This window comes from Equus przewalskii, chromosome 18 (genome assembly GCF_037783145.1).
Source record: "Equus przewalskii isolate Varuska chromosome 18, EquPr2, whole genome shotgun sequence".
In the NCBI taxonomy this organism is placed as follows: Eukaryota; Metazoa; Chordata; class Mammalia; order Perissodactyla; family Equidae; genus Equus; species Equus przewalskii.
Window position 1 is genome coordinate 27,661,112 of NC_091848.1, and position 14,862 is coordinate 27,675,973.

Consider the following 14,862-nt stretch of genomic DNA (forward strand, 5'->3'; position numbering starts at 1 on the left):
TTAATTGTAATCAAAGGAAGGAATAAAATGTCAAAGCGATGCGCTAAAGAATCTAATTGGAGATTCAGCCTTCATCCAGATGCAGAAACCACTTTTTTTCCTTAAAGGAAAAGCATTAAAGCATTTAGACATCAGTGCAGTAATCTCCAGTCAAGAGCTTGATGATGGAAACTCTACTGATCCACGTTCTATTTGGGGAAATGAAGGCTCAATAGATATTGTGTTTGAGTCAGTTTGTGGTTTAGTAGATCCCTTTTTATCAAGAGGTTAACAAATTAAGGGTCAAAAGACCAAGAGAGAACACTGGAGGCTAACTTTGAGAGGAGTGTTGAAAAGGCTGAGTGGGGATAGGAAAAGCAGTGCTAGGAATCAAGGACTCCAATAACAACAGTTTCACACATTTGTATAGTGCTTATCGTTTGTAGTGTGCATATACATTCGTTACTCTATCTGATCCATGCCATAAAGACACACAGGGAGGTGAGATAGTAGATCCTCAACTGGTAGATGACTTAATGAATGACTAAGACCCTGAGAGAGGAAACGACCTGCTCAGGGTCATGCCTTTATCAGCGGAGTTGAGACTAGAACCTACGTCTCTTCACTCCTATCTCGAGCATCCTTCCTTCTGCTCAGTTAAGAGGTTAAGTGCTTCATGTGTTCATGGTATAGGGGACCTAAAAAAAAATGTAACCTGTCCTACTTGGAATTTGCAGATACCACAAAAACCATTTGCATTGCTTATATTTCTGCTCAGGAAATCCTGAAGCATTTCGGATCTTTCCTGGCCTGTCGCTTATGCCGTGTGTTGTGGGCAAAGAGAGAACTTATAATAAATAGGCTGCTGAAAGGAAGCTAGATATTGTAGCCAGAGCTTTCGCAGTGTCCCGCAGGTATCAGAGCCTCAAGTTACACAATTGTAGCCACCTGAGTGATCTGGAACTACAGGGGCTCAGGATCTGAAGGTGAGATATTAAGGAAGTGTGGTGCTCCATGAGTCAACCTGACAAATGAAATAATACCCTGTACCTGACTGGGACTTTGTAAGGTTCAAGTGGATCAGGAAAACATCAGCCCCTTTGGTTTAAAAAATCATTCTACGGATGCAAACATGAATTACTGACCTATTGTTCTTATATGGATATCTCTTTTCATTCCTTTGCTTTTCTTTTTGGTAGAATTGAGCTAATATTGTGTAGTCAAAATGCATTTGAATTTTCCTGGTGACCATATAGTGGAGCCCCATCTCATGTTAGGCTTAGTGATTGAAATGAAAGCATATAGTGGAAATTTTTGCCTGAAAAATACTTAGGAAGATGTCATGTCGGAGCCCAACCCTGCCCATTTTTCTTTCAGCTTTGGGACTGACGGCTGTTTATTGGTTGGGCACCAGAAGCAGCAGCTGGCTTTTAACTGGGGGCCATGCTGAATAAAAAAGGAGTATCTTTAAACAGCAAAATAAGAGAGGTGAGAGAGTGCACTGTGAAAGGCTGGCAGAGATGGGGAGACAGTAGGTTCACATCTTGCATCTCCTGGACACAAGAACCCTCCCTGGTGGAGAGGACCACGAGCGGTATTTAAATTTTTACCTCTCCCTCTCTCCGCTCACATGCTGAGTTTGGGAATGTTTAATGCATAATGACGGGACTGCACTGTAATGAGAACTTAACCTCAGAGAAGGGGACAAATGGGAGAGAACTTTGTAGGGCAGAATTGGTCAGACTTGACAACTCATTGGAGAGAGGAGCTGGAGAGAGAAGTCAAGAATGATCCCAGGTTGTGATTGGAGTGGCTGGAAAGGGAGGTGCGGAGAAGGGAGGACTGAGGCATGTTCAACTTAGAGCAATGTTGAGTTTCAAGGTTCCCAAATAAAGGTTGGATAACCCATAGAGGATACTAATTTTAGTCCACAACTCAAAAACAAGAAATAAAAATTTGAAAATTGTCTGTAAATGGGAGCTTCTAATTAAAATTAAATTTACTCTGCAAAGTAGGAGGAACCTAGTCTCATTCAATTTGAAGTTTACCCTACCCTGTCTCTGGGGAAGTACTAACACACAATATCTTAGCTAACTGGGTGAGTGAAGGGTCAACGGTTAGAACTATAGGTAAAAATCTCATTAAATATTTCAAAATAATATCCTACCAAAAACCATCTGTCATGGATTACTGAGAAGATTCAAGTGTCAAGAGAGGGATTGCAGCTTTCCAAATATTTGTTGGTTTGTCTTAAAAAAAGAAGAGCTTTATTGTCTTTGTCTTATTATAGATACATAGGAAAATTTAAAGTATATGTTATTGTAAGAAAATTCAGATAAGTAAAAAGAAGAAATCATTCTAGCATTTAAGATAACCTCTTTTAAAACCTTGATTCATACCATTTCAAATCCTTTTTTATACATCTATGCTTTCTTTTCTAATTTAAAAGATCATATACCCAAGGGAAATAAAAATATAGCACTACACAGAATTGTACGTGAAATGCTCACAGCTGCATCATTCATAATAGTCCCACATATTCAGCAACTGAAGAATGGATAAGTAGAATATGGTATATCTACACAATGGAATATTATTCAGTCATAAAAAGAACAAAGTATTAATACATGCTACAACATAGACGAACCTTAAAAACATTACACTAAGTGAAAGAAGCCAGATGCAAAAGTCCACAAATTGTATGATTCTACTTAGATAAAATGTCCAGAATAGGCAAATCTATAGAGACAGAAAGTAGATTAGTGGTTGCCTGGGGCTGCAGGTAGGAACAGGGAATGACTTTAAAAGGGTGCAAAGCTTCTTTTTGGGCTGGTGGAACTGTTCTAATATTAGAATGCAGTGACAGTTATACAATTCCATAGATTTATTAAAAATCACTTGTATGCTTAAAATGAGAGAATTTTATGGTATATAAGTTATGTGTCAATTAAGCAGTCAAAATATATATGATGGACCTCTTTTCACTCACCTAAAACTGCAGTTGGAACTATAAATCTAATCAAACGCATATCATCAGGCAGAGATGCTCTCTTCTGCCCTGATGTCTGCTGTGATTCCTCAGGAGTGGGTGAGGCTGTATATGACAGTCATGAACGAGGCAAAGCACATCCTAACGCCTAGCCCCACACATCCAGGCTGCCAGCTAGCAGATCTTCTTCAGCAGTCGTGCAACTCTACGCAGCTTTGTAAAGGAGTCAGTGAGGCTGTCAAGACCAAGGCTGCAGACATGGAACCCTTGGACGTCGTCCTCTAACTCCCGCTGCTATTGTGTGAAGACAAAAACGTACACTTCATGTTTGTGTTCCCTCAACAGGCCCTGGGGTGTGTCTCTAGGCTCATCATTCTCTGCTCCATCACCATCAAAGGAGTCTTGCAGCTGAAGGAGCAGGTCCAGTCCACCCAGCGGTCCATTGGGAGGTCTCAGCCAAGTTATCTCATGGACACTTGCCCTTGGAGTTGGTATGATGCCTTATTCTCAGGTTAGCAAGTAGGATAGGGACTACGTCTATTTTTCTCAACACTGTATTCCTAGGCCTAATACAGTTAGTAGGTGCATAGTAGATACTTGTTAAAATAAAAAGGTGGTGCAGACTGTCTATACCTTTTGTGTTTGAACTGCTTTGAAATCGTTCATCGTTAGTGGACCCAAGAGGGATAAAAGCTCCATCCCTCAACATTTCTGCTACCACGACTGGCCCCCCAGACAGACTGCACTGCCTGACCTCTGAAGGCTCTTTGGTTTCCAGGCCTGGTGACAGCTCTCCTACTTCCTGGGCTTACCTGAGGTCCAAAGCCAGCTGACTTGTGCAGGGGACTGGGTTGGGACAAGCCAAAATACATGATAATCTGATCCTATGATCTGGGAAAATGCAAATAATGATCACTCTACAAGCCACAGGCTGAAAACTGGGCCTGAAAACTGGGTAAAATTGTGCAGAAATCTATGGGCAGATACAAGTCATCATCTGTTCATCATCATTATTGACTTGATTCATCTAAAACAACAAAGAAAGTAGCTTGTGACACCATTTTTCCTGTAAGAAAACACCTAGTACTCAAAAAAGGGAGGAAATATTCATTTGGGAAGTCTGATGATGTGTTCTTTTTTTACATTGAGATCACTTTTTCCAATTGTACAATGATGTGTGAAGAACAGAGAGTACACAGACCTTTTATAAGCTGCTTCATTATCTTTAGTGCCGCATTTACTGAAGGCCTCCCACTACTGTTTACCATATCAACTTTTCATCTCTTTATGAAACGCTGATGCTTATCTGACTGGGCCGGGGTCACTGTCACCCAGAGGTCTTGTTTGTATCACACACTGGTACAATAGTCTTGGGAAGAGAACTAAGCTCAACTACAGAGCAGGAGACATCAAATATTAAAACCGTCACTTGTGCTTAGTTCTTCCTGGAAAAAGATGACCTTAGATATTTTTTAAAAGAATTTATTTCATATAAAGTTGCAAAATAATGATTGCTTTAATTCTGTGTCTACTATAGCAGAACTATACTCTTAGATAATTTATAAAATTTACATATGCTGAATGTGAGAAGCCTAGAACAATGCACACAGGGCACATTATAACAGATGACAAATACTAATCCTCTTTCTCTCCCTCACCCCTTCCAGAGCCTGACCGGAGTCATGGTCTAAGATGACATGACCAATCTTCCAGAGACAGGGCATTAATTGTGTTGCTTTTCTAGCTAAGATGAAAGATTCACTCACTCACTCACTGGAGAACATTTGGTCATACGTCCCTAGTACTGCCTTGGCTGCTGGGGAGAAGAAATGAATAAGACATGAAGCCCTGTTGTAAAGGGTTTTATGTTTGAGAGGAGGAGATCAAATACACCTATGAAAAATTACAATGCAGTGAGATAATCGTGTGTACTTTTCCTAGAAGATAGAGAAATTCTCACATCAATGGAGGAGGTTTGGAGGGGATGAGCAACAGGAAAGAGATTCCTTGAGAGGGAGCTGGCAGGACATCTGCATTTGTGGAGAAAGGCCTGGGAGAGTATTTCAGGAGGAGGAAACTAAGTGAAAAAAAGCAAAGTCAGGAAGTGCAGGAAGCTCTGTGCGTGTGTGTGTGTGTGTGTGTGCACGGTGTGTGTGGTGATGGTGGAAGGTTGGAGGCGCAGTCTATAGTTGGAAAAGCCCATCAGGGCTTGATCATAGAACAAGAAAGGGGCAGCTGGAAAGCCTGGACTTAATTCGGTTTATATCATGGAAACTTTACAAGTTTTGGAGTATAATGGGGCATGCTATGCTTTGGGAAAATGAATTTGTCAACAGGTAGAAAGTAGCATCAAACTGAAGAGCTGGGAGCGTGTTGGAGAACATCAAATCTGAGAACCTAATTGTATGGATCAGGAAACTGAGAGGAGAGAGGAGGTGACTTGCCATGAGGTTACACAGCAGTTTTAGGGCAAGGAAAAGATGACCTACCTTCCTCTCCTTTGCCTCCCCATGGCAGTCCTGGTTCTACTCCCAAATGGCCAGATCCTCTGATTCTTTCTCTCCTTTCCCACTGGTCTGCTTAGAGCCAAGCCTCATCTCTTGAACAAGTTATCTGACTGTATTTAAACACCCAGGCCCATAGCTTCTCCATCTTCCTCTGCCTTCAATCAGGAAGAAGACGGAGGAGGAGGGAGGGGGAGGAGGGGAGAAGCTCCAGGAGGAGGAGATGGAGACGAAGACGAAGACCACGATGAAGACGAAAACAGTTGAATGCTGACAGTGGTCAAGGCAGGCACTAAGTTAACGACTCAGAGCAACTACACTCTCAGTTCAGTAGCAGAGAAAGACAAGGTGACAAAGACATGATCCAGAGTCGTATGGACTGAGGGTAAGTACAGAGTGACAGGCACACTCTGTAGGGGCAATGCATCCCCTGGAGGGGGTGGGGGGGGGGGCGGGAAGACCTCAGACGACGTGATATTTAAGAGGAGTCTGAATAGGCTACGTAAGGGTTGCCAGGTAGATGGGGAAGAAATGGGGCTCCCGGGAGAAAGAAGAACCTGTGTAAAGGCAGATGAGCATGGACAGGTAAGAGGTATTTGGGAAACCACTAGAACTTCAGTTGGCTGGAGGGTGAGGGCATGTGAAAGTCCAGCAGAAAGAAGGCTGAAGGGCCGTAAAAACCACATGAAGGAGTTTGGCCTGATGGGTTTGAAGCTGGGGAGAGGCAACATGAGACTGGTATTTACCTTCCATCTTCCACTCCCCTCTTGTCCTTATTATTTCTCCAGGAGCCTCTTCATATCTTTTCCTTTTGGTCAGCTGTGGCAGATTATGAGTTCTGCACATTGGAGTGTTCCGACTGAAACCAGATGGTCACTCCGCAGTGAGTGAGCAAACCTTCAGGCTGCCTGGGCTCAGGGGGGAGTCTCAGCTTACCCACGCACTGGCTGTGTGTTAAGTGCAAGATACTTAACCTCCCTGGACTTTACTTTCCTCATGGGCGAAATAGAGCAAATAACAGGTGACCTCAGGAGGGTTTTGGGAGGGTTAAATGAAATGCACATGAAAAATCCTTAGAACATTGCCTGGCATATCATCAGCACAAAGAAAGCACTGACATAAGCTAACAAAGGCCTTTGGGTAGGGGATGGTACTAAATGCAAGGGAATGGTGGACCACAGCCCAGCCCTCCTCGAAGTCTTCTGTGCCGTCACTGGACCAAAAAGCATGCTTCTATAGGCCTTCAGGCCACCAGGGTGCAATCCTCGGATCACGTGACCTCCGTCCCATCAGAAATTCCATGCTTCTTTTAGTCTCTGAATTGGGAAACCTGCATTTCTCTAGCACTGACTCTACAAATTTACACAGCCTTCCCTTCTTTCCCCAGCCCCTGCACACAGCAGGTTTTAATAGGGATGTTGAGAAAAGTGAGAAGGCAAAAGAAACCAGAGCAGCAAACGAGCGCGAGGCTTTTGGTTTGGGTTGGCACTGATGACAACACCGCCTGCGGTTTGCCACGCATCCAATTTATGACTTTGCCTCTTATCCGTCTGGTGAGTGCCTCGTCACTCGAAATTATCTTGTGTGATTAACTTTATGGAATGCCCTTGCTAACCCTATGCCCACCTGAGCAATTCATAAATATTTCAGGAGAAACTCAGTGATCTTCTCCAACACACCCATACGACAGTTTCAACATAATTAGTTAGCATTTCTGGATCCAACACAGCACTCTTATAATGTGTATGATGGAGGAAATGAATGACTCTAATTATACCTTATTAAATCTTATTAATCCTCATTAGAATCCTATTATTCTTTATAAGTAGGTTACTGGGGAAAAGAAAAGAGAGATGCTGGTCAAGTCCCGTTATATCTGATGGGGATTGGGTAAAGCCGTCCTTACTTTGGGTGATACCAGAATTTTTTCATATTAAACAGCAACACTCAGAATGTGAGTTTGTTGGAATGCTGAAGACAGAGTAAGTGAATTGTGTTGTAACAGGATCTGATGTTTCTAAAGCTCCAGAACAAAATCTCTTTAAGAGCCGATACTTCCTATTTCAAACTATATTAGTTGCAAACAGAAAAATATTTCATTACTGCACGGAATAGGTACTCCGGACCCTCTCTCTCCGCTACTATTTTCCTGTTTTTGTCTGTGTAGATGAGAAATTGAGAGTAAGAGAGATTAAGAAATTTGAACCCAGGAATATCTTAATTCAAAGACCTTGCACAAAGATGGTGCTCAATAAACGGCAAGTGCAATAATATCTAAACAAATTACTACATTTATTTCTTTAATTCTTGATCAAAAAAGTCCCGGCAAATCCCCCAAAAACCAAGTTTCGGAAGTGTCATGACGAGGTAACTCAGAGCACTCTTAACATTCATGAGTGGGAATTAGGTCCTGCTGGAGGTCAGGGTCTCCTGGTTGGGTGGAAATATCACAGGATTAGTCAGGTGACCTGGATGCGGGGAGGTGAGTTCAGGTGCTTCTGTGTGGGGTAAGTCACTTTACCTGAGTTTTTTCCTCAAATGTAAAAGAGGGACTACGATGCGTCCTACCTATCATGAAGATCTAAGAAACCGGTGAGAAAGTGCTTTTCTGATACGCTGAGGGGAGGGATTATTTCAGATATCCCTAGGACAGAAATACAAGGAAACAAAGTCCCCAGTCTGGAACCCTTCCAGGCAATGGCTGCCTCGCGCTATACGCATTATAGGTGACCCCATGACATAGTAAATAGTAGTTCTCATGGTTGCTCATATTTACAAACGTCAGAGGAAAAAAATCCGACTAAAACTTTCCAAGAACAGGCTTGCCTTTATTTAAACTCGTTCACCCAGTTCACAGATCTTTTTTGAAGCTCTAAGCAGAGTACACTTTCTCGGCTTCCGGACAGGGCTGTGAAGTAAATGAACTCCAGGGGTTTGTTTCTTTGAGTATCGGTCAGAGGAAGTTGCCCTGAAGGAACTGATTGTCATTGCTATTCAGGGTCACGGTCAATCAGAACCTTCCAGGAACTGACTCTCGGGACAAGGGAAGTCTGAAATCTCTTCACAGGGTGGTCCGCCTTGTCCGCTATCTAAGCTAGAGTGTGAAGGAGGGACTCAGGGCCCTGCCTGGCGGCGAGAACACTGGGGGGCTGAGTATCTGGGTCCTGCGCCTCCATGTGTGGCATGTATGACTCTGGACAAGTCATTTCTCTTCCGAGAGCTTCAGTGTTCTCAGAGTGAGTGGACGGGCTGGAAGCTGGTTTTTGCCAGCTCTGACAGCCAGTATGTTTTGAGTGTTGCTGGGAATCCAGGGCGGGGCTCACGATCGGAAGGGGATTCCAAGGCAGGCTCTCTTCAGCTCAGGCTCAGAGCCCTAATTTGGTGCCTTCATAGCAGACGCAGGTTTCCCCCTTGCTCCTGCAGCCCCTCCTCTCGGCCGCTTCCTCTTTCTACGTCTCCTTCCTCTTCCTCCAGTGCAGCCAGAGCCTCCACACCTCCCTCCTTCCCTTCCTTCTTTCCCAGCTCCCTGCACCCCGCGTCTCCTCCTCTTCCTCCCAGGAAATAAAATGCCCTCTGTGCGCCCACCTTTTGGCGAGGCCGCCGCCCGCTGCGGGCACCCCCTCCCCCGCCGGACGAGCGCGGCGCGGCAGCCCCGCGGGCACCCGCCTTCCCATACCTTACATGGACAAATGCGTGCAGGCAAAGTCAGGAATTCAGGCCCCTGACGTCAGCCTCCAGCTCTCAGGGCACCGCACGGGAGACCGAGGGGAGGGGGTGGGGACGGTGGGGAGGAAGGAGGGGGAAAGGCACCAACCAGCAGCCGCTCCAGCCCTGCCGAAGTTTCACTTTTTGTCTGTGGGTTCGCTCCCGGGCCCCGCGCGAGCTTTCCCGGGATAAGTAGCTTTAGCGAGCGGGGGAGAGCCGGGCGCTGCAAGGTAAGGGCTGCCTGCACGGCCCGGGGCGCGGGGCGCGGGGCGCGGTGCGGGGCGCGGGGCCGGGCCTGGCCGGGGCTGGGGACAATGGGAGGGGGAGTGCCCGGCACCTCCTCCTGCGCCTCTGCCTCCGCCTCCAGCCGCCGCCGCCGCCGCCGCTGCCCCGGCTGCCTCCTCCCCGAGGTATTGTTGCAAATCCTCCTTCCTTTCCCCCACCCTCCGCCCGCGGGCGCCGCGGGAACCCCCAGCCCTCCCCGGGCGCGGGCGCCTCCGAGGGGGCAGGACCGCGGGCGCAGGGCGCGGAGCGTGCGCCCTGCCCGGGCCGCAGGGCCCGCGGGGCGGAAGTGCCGGCCGCGGCGCAATCACGGGGTGCACGCCAGCGGGGAGGGGGCCCCCGAGTTTTTCGGGAAGCGTCGACTGTGGGCTGGGCGGGGTTGGAGACCTGCGCCGCGCGCCCCCTGCCCGGGCTTCTCTGGGCGCCCAGGGGGCGGGGCCACACCCCGACGCTTGGAGCTTTCGCGGAATCACAGTTGTCACCGTGGAAGGGGCCTAGGAACCCAGTCATCCAAGTCCCCCCAGTTTACAATTGGAGCAACTGAGGTCCAGAGAGAAGGAAGGTCTGCCCCGCAGTCACTCACCAGAGGCCCAGCCGTAATTGAGATAGATGGCTCCCGACTCCGCGTTCCCCTTCTTCCAGCATTTCTCCAGCACCCACTGTGTGCCAGGCTCCCTGCTGGGTGGTTGGGTTAGAGAGGCGGAGGAGGCCCAGTTCCTGCTCTCAGGGAGCGCTCAGTCAACCGAGGAGCCAAACCTGATCCAAGATAGGATATGCCAAGTGCTGGGGAAAAGGTGTGGATAAAGTTTTTAAGGGGCTCAGGGAGAGGAGTCTGATTTCCTGGTCCCTGGGGTGGGATCTGAGCTGGCCCTTTTGGGGGCCGCTTCATCAGGGCTTTTGAAGGATGGGGAATTTTCTGAAGCCAGACGACGACATGGAGGAAGGCCCTTTGCACGCGGGAACTGCAGGCCAGAGAAGACTAAATAAAATGCGGAGAGTGGAGATGACAGTGTAAATGTTACTGTGTTGGGGACATGATGTTGGGGGTCTGGGGTATGTTGGATGAGATAGTCAGTAGAATTGTGCTTAAGTACTGGGACAGAGCAGTGTCTTTGGGACTCCGGGGTGCTAGGGGAACTGAAAGATCTCTGGCTTCCCATCTCTTCCCAGGGATCCACGCCTTCCAGCCTTCAACACAGAATTCAAAAATGTAGGGTCATCTCTGAGTTACTTTCCAAGTACCATGCTCACTTAACTTTGCTTTCCACCACCTCCACCTTTTCTAAATTGTTCGCCTCCCAAGACAACTCATTCTTGCTAAAGTGTTAGTGACTTTGTGGCTTACCTCTGCCAGACTCGTGCATTTTAAGAAATCCTTTAAGTGGAGGACTAGAAAGCAGCTAACCCTCCCTCCCTCAGTCCTCACCCTCCCTCCCTCTTACTGAGAGGGAAGCAAAAATAAAGGCCCAGAGAAGGTGGGTGCTGGTCTTAGAACCTGCAGGAGTAATGGTGGACGGTGGGGAGCCAGAACTCCCAATAGGGTTCTCTGTACCCAGTCACCAGCCTTCCTCCATCCAGGGTTCCTGCCAGCACCAGGGGGCCAGTTGAAAGGAAGAATGTGTATCTTGCATTTAATCTGTGCAAGGCCGTCCCCCAAGCCCAACACTCAGGCCTTTCTAGTCTAGAATGTAGACTCTGGATGAGAGATAAGTAGTTGAGATTAGCTGTCTGAATGGTGGGAGGGAACCTAGGCATTCCCCCCGGGTCGTGCTCCCTGTCAGCACTGGGCACATCTAGAATTGGCTTTGCGGGTGAGCAGAGGGAGGAGTAGCTGAGCTGTACTATCACTGGGACTGAGTAGGACCCTTTTTGGGGTGGCATATTCTGGTGGAGGGGTCATTGCTCTGGGGGAGGTGGATGCTCATTTTCAGGCAGTGGTTGGTGGGAAACAAGGGTTGATTGTGAAGGGCCTTAAAAATGCCAGGCTGGGGAGTTTGGCGCTGACTTCAAGCATCCTTTGGAGGGTTTGGAGCAGGCTGAGACGTGACTAAGAGGGGAGGAACTGGCGTTGGGAAGCCTGCTGCTGCCCAGTTCCAGTGAGAGAGGCAATCATTTGGCCTACAAATATTATCAGTGGGTGTTTTCTCATTTACTTGACATATATTACTGAGTATCTATTATGCACCATTGGCAAATATAATTTTATAGCAGTTTCTTGTATTTTATTGAGACAAGTAAGTTGTATTTCATCAGTTGTGAAACACACGTTTTCAAATTTTAATATCGCTGAAATTGGGTTGTCTTGTAATCGCAGATGTGTCATAGTTGAGCGGTTTTTCTTTCTAAGTTGGTAATGGTACATCTTACAGTCCATGGTTTAGATTTGATAAAATTTGTTTATCAAACCCTTTATGAATGTGCCAAGCTTTCTTCTTTACACAACACTTTACCATCCAATATTCCATTTGAATCTCAAAAATTCCCTGAGAATTGGGCCTGGTGACACTGTCGTCTCCATTTTAACCCAAGGTTACACAGCTTATTAGAGATGTCCTTAAAATTACAAGCCAGAACTTTGACTCTTGGTTTTAATATGTGCTTTACCCTGCTGTGGAGCGAACATGGGTTAATTGGGAAGTGAGGAAGAGTCAGATTGGATTTGATTTCAGAACTGTGGCTTAAGATTTTGGAGCGATGATGGGTTTTTGGCCAAGGGCAGAGAGTAACTCAGGAGGACTGGGAAGTCCCCTTAGCCCAGAGACTTACTGTGTTAAATAGAAAATGGACAGGGAGATAGAAGATGCCAGGTCATGTGGTAAAGCCAGAGGATGGAGCCCACTGCTGTTCTCACACAGAAAAGAGAAGAGCAGTGCATGAGGCACATTAGTGTGGAGCTTACCTCCTGTGAACCAGGAACAGGCTGGCCCTGGGAGTACAAAGATAAGAAGGACATGGTCCTTATCCTTGAGGAGCACGTGGTGGGGTGTGTGGGGAGGAGGGTGCTGTTCTAGGGGTATGTTTTGGCTGCTCTGTGCTGAGGAGGGTCGACTTCAGGGAAGCCACCACAGAGGAGGGGTGTCCGAAGAGAATCTTTAGGGCTATGTAGGAGTTGCCCAAGTGGAAGAAGGCCCCGTTAGGCATATGCAGACTCAGGAAAGCAGATTTATTGTTGACGCTGTATTTGGAATGGCTGGCATGAAGGGGGCTGTGGAAAATGGAGACAAGAGAGGACTTTTATTTTTTGCTAAGTAGATTTAAATTTATCTTGTAGGCTGTAGAGCCCATTAAATGGTTCTCTAGAGACTGACAGGAGGACGAGCCTGGGCAGGGACTCTGGAACCATCTCTGGGATTAGGTATTGAGATGGTAACGCAGGAAGAAGAGCAACGCATTTAGTAACTGGTTCAGCGAACCCAAGACTTTGACCCTGGGCAATAATTAGGAGTCCTAGCTCAGAACGCACCTTGGTGGGTGGGGAGTTTTCCTGGAGTACGGCGTTGGAAGGCTGCTTCTTGCTAGAAGAAACCCAGGTGAAGAAGGGGGAGGTGAAGTTGTGCTGTATGTGGTGTGGGAAGCTACTGTCTGGGTGGAAATCCGTGGGCTTGAGGTGTGTATCAGGCCGAGGTGAGGGGAAGGGAGGAAAGAGTGGAAGTGTGCTGTGGGAGTCTGCTCTAGACTGCCTGGAGGCGTGGAGGAAATGGCTGATGCATTCCTAACTCAGGTCACAGAAAAGAGATGTATATGTGAGGATTGCACTGCTCTTGACGTTCTACAAATAGGGTGGGTGGGTGGCCAGAGGGTTAATGGCATTTGTGCTTAGTAGCAGGTAAGCCACAGAATTGAGGCTAGAAAATGTTTATCTTCCTTTCATTGTTTCTTTCTTCTTCTTTTTTTCTTTCCTGAGTAAGATTGACCCTGAGTTAACATCTGTGCCAATCTTCCTCTACTTTATATGTGGGATACTGCCACAGCGTGTCTGACAAGTTGTGTAGCTCCGTGCCTGGGATCTGAACCTGTGAACCCCAGGCTGCCGAAGCAGAGTGCACTGAACTTAACCACCAGGCTGCAGGGCTGGCCCCCCTATTATTCCTTCTTAATAGTAATAATAATAATATAATTTTGAAAACATTTTATGTGCTTATTAATTCTCATGCTGATTCATTAAAATAGATTTTCTGATTTATCAGTCTCATTTTGAAGATGAGAAAATGAGTTTGGTTAAATAAGGTTGCACAACTACTAAACGACATGGTTGAGTTTGGAACCTTTGCCTGTCTCTTCTGTGCCCACAGAATGAAAAGTGCACCTCAACATTGTTTTTCTGTGTTCTTCCTTGAAATTTAATTCATTGACCTCAGTGGGCTTGCAGTCGAGTGTTCATGTGGGCTCTCAGGCTTCTCAATTCCACCTTAGTGCTGTCCCAGCCTCTTCTCTCTTAAGATGCTACCATTCCCTCTGTTCTGTGGGTGTCTTCCCTCCCCAAACCTAACTGGAGAGGACGGAACCTCTCTAGCAAACCATCTGCCCCTCCTAACATCGTCCCTCCCCAGTCTCTTGTAGTGATACGGATTTTTTTTTTTAAAGATTGGCAACAGATGTTGTGCCAATCTGTTTTTCTTCTTCTTCTCCCCAAAGCCCCCCAGTACATAGTTGTATACTCTAGTCGTAGGTCCCTCTGGTTGTGCTCTGTGGGACGCCACCTCAGCATTGCTTGATGAGTGGTGCCATGTCCACGCCCGGGATCCAAACTGGTAAAACCTGGGGCCGCCAAAGCGGAGTGGGTGAACTTAATGACTCGGTGGCCTGGCTGGCCGCACTGATAAGGATTTGATGTATCTCTTTAGAGAGGCAGTTGGGGCAATAAAATAACACAGTAGTAAAGTGTTGGAGGGTCTTCATCTCAGTCATTGCCTTGATCTATGTATGGCTGCTGCGACAATGCTAGATGTCCTCTGGAGCTGAGCCACATAGCTTCTGTTGAATCTTGCCGTCTGCTGGGCCACCTAGACCCCTTCCTCCAAGAAGGCTTTCTGGCTCAGGACTCTGAGGGATCAACACAAGTCCTTCCTGTTGCTGCCCTGCCTCAGGTGTGTCATTTGCATTTTGATGACTCACAGATAAAGGTATTTTCTGGTGAGAGGAGACAGATCCTAGGAATGGCACCCAGCAATGTGGTAAGACCTTGGATTTTTCATCTTTGAATCCCTCTGTCTCTGGTGCCCTGAAAATGTTCAGTAACTATTTGTTAAATGAATGAACGTTTACTGACACAGTATAAGCACAAATCACCACTTGACCATATATATTTGCTAGTCTGTTTCCCCTCCACTTTCAAAGAAGCTTCATGAGGATTGCAAGGATCCCTGCTTTGTTAATGGCCATATTCCTGGTGGCCACAGGAGT

General features: G+C 46.8%; 1 protein-coding gene and 1 long non-coding RNA gene across 7 annotated transcripts in view; one reads left to right on the forward strand and one right to left on the reverse strand.

The window, feature by feature from the left end:
- LOC139077111 (uncharacterized) overlaps window positions 1-10,181 on the reverse strand; it is a 37,941-nt gene extending 27,760 nt beyond the window's left edge. Inside the window, exon 1 of the long non-coding RNA XR_011529405.1 lies at window positions 10,043-10,181. This is a non-coding gene — a long non-coding RNA (uncharacterized lncRNA). The remainder of the gene's footprint in view (window positions 1-10,042) is intronic.
- LPP (LIM domain containing preferred translocation partner in lipoma) overlaps window positions 8,787-14,862 on the forward strand; it is a 637,427-nt gene continuing 631,351 nt past the window's right edge. Inside the window, exon 1 of one of the 6 annotated variants that reach the window (XM_070583407.1) lies at window positions 8,787-9,407. The gene's annotated coding sequence lies outside the window, so the exon portion shown is untranslated. Of the gene's footprint in view, window positions 9,408-9,480; window positions 9,588-14,862 lie in introns of those variants that run through there. The other 5 variants (XM_070583403.1, XM_070583408.1, XM_070583412.1 and 2 more) reach the window with 5 other exon arrangements.